This window comes from Galeopterus variegatus, unplaced genomic scaffold (genome assembly GCF_000696425.1).
Source record: "Galeopterus variegatus unplaced genomic scaffold, G_variegatus-3.0.2 Scaffold27870, whole genome shotgun sequence".
Classification (NCBI taxonomy): domain Eukaryota; kingdom Metazoa; phylum Chordata; class Mammalia; order Dermoptera; family Cynocephalidae; genus Galeopterus; species Galeopterus variegatus.
This window is the reverse complement of record NW_007753981.1, coordinates 3,285-8,241: the sequence shown is the minus strand read 5'-3', so window position 1 is coordinate 8,241 and position 4,957 is coordinate 3,285. Positions and strand designations below refer to the sequence as shown.

Below are 4,957 nucleotides of genomic sequence, written 5' to 3'. Positions count from 1 at the left end.
AGCTGAAGACCACAACATAAACGGGCGCTGTCTCTCCAAGAGAGCCCAAGTCCGGTCATCCTCAGCGTCACAGACACGGGGCTCTCTTCAGAGCGAACAGGTCTGAAAGGGAGTCATTGCTCTGGGGTCTTTGCAAGACAAAAGGCAAATGGAACAGAAGAAATGTCCCTGTCCGCCCAATGTGCTCAACAGACACGGTCCCTCTTGCTAGCTGGGAAAACCGACAGGACCTGAAGTAGCAGCTACGGGCTTGGGGATCATGGGCACAGGCCATGCCCTGGTCGACTCTGAAGTGGTCTGGCCTTTTCTTATTTCACTCCATCCTATCCGATTCTCAAGCAAATCTCTTTGATCTTTTCATCACACATGGGTACCCTCAAGCCTCTGCCCACGTCCTGCCTCGCTTGGCTGAGACCATTGTGACAGCACCACCAAGGTGGATTTAAGTGGATTCGAGACAAGGTCTCGGCCACAGCTCAGGGAGTAAAAGTCACCTCTGTCCACTATGGATGTCATAAAGCTCACTGAGGGTACCCTCAAGCCTCTGCCCACGTCCTGCCTCGCTTGGCTGAGACCATTGTGACAGCACCGCCAAGGTGGATTTAAATGGATTCGAGACAAGGTCTCGGCCACAGCTCAGGGAGTAAAAGTCACCTGTGTCCACTATGGATGCCATAAAGCTCACTGAGATAAAGCTCACTGAGTCACGTTAAGGGAGAGGAAAGAAACAACGTAATTCAGGAGCACACAGATCACCCTCACCTGCAAATCTCCAACACAAGCTACCTTAACACGTGGCCTTTATTTGACAACAACCAACAACTCCTGTTTCCGAGTCTCAGTGAACACTTTGTTCGACTTAGCTGGTCTCCCGCGAGGCTCACCTCCCAGGGTACACAGGGTGGCAGATGCCATGCCCACGACCGTGCTCTCACACGACCTGCGTGGCAGGTGGCTGCTGCTGTGGTTATTATGACTTGTCCGTGACTGTATGGTCACGTCTGCTCATGGGCAGAGTGTCCCCAACCACACACACCACTTCCCATTTTCCATTTCTGTATTATGCACTAAGGGAGTAAGTTAACAGATGAAACATGGGAATGGGATTTACTAACTACCACACTAAACATCAAGGATCAAAAGGCTGAAGATACAATTGTGGCTTGGCAGTCATTGGCAGTGTGACCTTCCTCTGAGGTCCTTTACAAACCAGGGAGATTTTTCCTTTGTCCTCCCCTCTAAGAGCCCTGGGAGGCAGCGGGTGCCCGACAGGGGCCCTGGCAAGCACCACACACTGTGAGCTAAGTGCGCGGCTGGCTTCCAGCAGAGGACTCACATGCGACAGCTTATTGGGGGAATCTTTGCAACTTCCATCTTTCTGCAGGGCTCTTTCTTTATAGGAACTCAGGACTTTGGAAGGTGGGCCATGCCATTTGGTTTCTGTCACAAAAAGAGAGAAGAGTGGAGTTTCTAATTTCCAGTATTAGCAAAAGAGTAAAGAAAAACGGGGGTCGAACAAATGGGTTTGGGAAAAATTAACAGGAATGCAGTTCTGGGACGTTCTGGTTTTACCCACGGATATGTTGTCACCAGAGTAGAAAGACCACCATGGAAGTAAACGACACATTTTCGCAGGCACTGCCACACCACAACCAACCTGACCACACCCCTCCTGCACCAGGAGACTCCGCCGGTCCCCTGAGCCTGATGCACTCACCAAACGTAGCTGAATGAATGAATGAATGCATGCATGCATGCATGCAGGAGTGCTGGAGAGGATGGGGGCAGGGGAAGGTGGCGGAGGTGGTAGGTTCTGCCCAGGAGTGCCCTGTTACCCGGGTGTCGGCTTCCTTCCACCGTGTCCTCCCGCTCATGGGCTCCGTCGCACTCCACGGGGCCTGAGCTCTGGTGCTCCAGCAGCAGGGGAGACTGGCACCTGCGGAGAGCACAGAGCGAGCTGTCCTTCCCTGCCATGCCACCAGCAGCAGGACCACAGACGGGGAGCCCCGTCAGAAGCCACTTTCTGGCAAATAGAAATGCAGCATCTGATGGCCCAACCCTGCCGGAGAAGCTAAAAGCATCTGGAATCAGGGGATCTACTTTCACCACGAGGTCAACAAAGGTTTGGAATGACAGCCATTTACAGAGAAGAAAGGCTGTGAGGACAGGACTGTCCCAGGAGAGACGATGCCCCTGCCAGCTAGAGGTGCTCACTGGTTTTTTGTTTTGTTTCTATTTTGTGCCTAAAAACATGCACTGATACATCTTGAAATTAAATTTTGTAAGGAAAGAAAACATGATTAACTCTAGACTACATCCAAGTGGTCTCTGTTTTCAGAAAACCCAAAATAGGAAAATATAACCTTATGAAAGAAAGAAATCAAAGAAAACGTATTCACAGTACAAAGTGATCTTACTTACAGAATCCTGGTTACAAAGGTCCTGGTTTTTTTAAAGGTTTTTAAAAGTTTTTTCCATTTCTTAAAAAACACAAAACAAAACCCCAAATTGCCCTCTACTTTTAAAATGCAACTTTGAAGAACTGCATCTTTTATCTAAGGTAAGGGGCACATGGAACTCAGACTACAAATATCTCTAAGGAGAAAAGCGGGTGCTGGGGAGAGAGATTTCCCCCTGCACTCGTGCAAGTGGAGACACAGGCGTCCCTCGAGGTGGGGTCCCTCCCTTTGATCAGCTGTCCCCTCATCTAAGTTCCCTAACATGGCAGCGGTGTGGCTCTGTCACAAAGCAGCCACCCTGCCTCGGGGGCCAGAGTGGGCCACAGCTCAGGACATCACCGTGCCACCTCACCAACCCCTTCCCAGAGGCGTCACCTGGGCTGCTGCGCCCAGGGCCATGCACACGCCACCAGGGATGGCCCTGGGCTAAATGCACTCAGGCAACGTCCTTTGCTTCTCAATAGGAAGCAAGAAAAGACGCATTTCCCTATTTTGAGCAGAGTTCCCTTGTTGCAATTTAAGTGAGTGGTAACCTCCAAAGGCCACTGTCTGCAGAGTCCCCAAATCCTGGATTTTCGTGTTCAGAGAGCCTTCCTTTCCTTATCAAAAAGAAACAACAGGCAGGCTCAGAACATAGACAAGAGAGTGCTCCCTACCCAGAAACGACGAGCTTTCCAACCTGGACAAGTCACTTATAAAAGCATGACTGGCATTTTCAAATTCCACTGATGGCTGTGTGTACAGCAGGTGCACAGTAAATGCTTTTGAATGGGTCACAGAGAAAACGTAAAAAGGAGCGGTACCCGTCATAGGCCACTTGCGGTCTCCACGGTCCACTCCCGCCAGGTCCCGGGTCACTGGAGGACGACTGATTGCTGGGTGAGCTCCTGCAAGGTGGACCAGAATCGTTAGCAGCGCAGAGCATTCCGCCTGCACCTGACCTGGCCTGCTTTGTGTTATGAGTCAACTTGCTTCAACAATGACAAAGAAAAGAAAACAGAATGAACCACGGGTAAATAAACTGGAGTCATCGGTGCCGTGAGGTATCGGGTGGTTTACGGTTGGCAATTTGTCACACGAAGGAGTCGCCGCAGGTCGAGCCTTTGCCATCAAAGATTTAAAGCACAGATAATGACCGCCCCTCCCCAGCGGAATACAAAAGAACAGTAACACAACCCCCAGGAGTACAGAATTATGATGTGAGGTATCGGGTGGTTTACGGTTGGCAATTTGTCACACGAAGGAGTCGCCGCAGGTCGAGACTTTGCCATCAAAGATTTAAAGCACAGATAATGACCACCCCTCCCCAGCGGAATACAAAAGAACAGTAACACAACCCCCAGGAGCACAGAATTATGAAAACATTGCTAATTCTTGTTATATGAAACTTAACGCAAGTCACGTTTTGGTTCTATATTTAAAACCTATGAAGAGAGAAGAACCGAGATTTGGCAAAACCACTTATCTTCGCAGATCTACTGAATGTAACCCTATTTATTTTTTTCAGAAAATATCCTATCTGTTTTTTCAGACATGCAAAAATGAGTGATACTCATGACAACTCACTCGATGAAGATGTGTCTGCCATGTTGCTGGAGTCCCCGTGTTTTTTCCCATAGCAGACTAAAGTCCACTTCCATGGGGGAGGGTCTGCAGATGCCCCTCCTTCCAGACGGTGCGTGCTGTATGTGGCTCCTTACACTGGGGCTACCTGTGGATGTTTCTTTGGACGGCGGAGTTTATAAACTCAGAGCACCTTTGGGTAAGGAGACCCAGAGCCAAGGAGATTTAATGTCAAATTGGCGGTAAATAAACTGGAGTCATCGGTGCCGTGAGGTATCGGGTGGTTTACGGTTGGCAATTTGTCACACGAAGGAGTCGCCGCAGGTCGAGCCTTTGCCATCAAAGATTTAAAGCACAGATAATGACCGCCCCTCCCCAGCGGAATACAAAAGAACAGTAACACAACCCCCAGGAGCACAGAATTATGAAAACATTGCTAATTCTTGTTATATGAAACTTAACGCAAGTCACGTTTTGGTTCTATATTTAAAACCTATGAAGAGAGAAGAACCGAGATTTGGCAAAACCACTTATCTTCGCAGATCTACTGAATGTAACCCTATTTATTTTTTTCAGAAAATATCCTATCTGTTTTTTCAGACATGCAAAAATGAGTGATACTCATGACAACTCACTCGATGAAGATGTGTCTGCCATGTTGCTGGAGTCCCTGTGTTTTTTCCCATAGCAGACTAAAGTCCACTTCCATGGGGGAGGGTCTGCAGATGTCCCTCCTTCCAGACGGTGCGTGCTGTATGTGGCTCCTTACACTGGGGCTACCTGTGGATGTTTCTTTGGATGGCGGAGTTTATAAACTCAGAGCACCTTTGGGTAAGGAGACCCAGAGCCAAGGGGATTTAATGTCAAATTGGCCTTAATTGAACACCGTCCCTACGTTCACTCTGGAAAGAATGAACTGGAAAAGGCAGAAGCCT

General features: G+C 48.9%; 1 long non-coding RNA gene across 1 annotated transcript; it reads right to left on the bottom strand.

The window, feature by feature from the left end:
• Window positions 1-1,369: 1,369 nt before the first annotated feature.
• Window positions 1,370-3,342, bottom strand: LOC103583766. Its single transcript, XR_549894.1, has 3 exons — window positions 3,263-3,342; window positions 1,836-1,936; window positions 1,370-1,440 (listed from the first exon to the last, which is right to left on the bottom strand). It is a non-coding gene; the product is annotated as an uncharacterized LOC103583766 (long non-coding RNA).
• Between the last annotated feature and the right edge of the window lie 1,615 nt (window positions 3,343-4,957).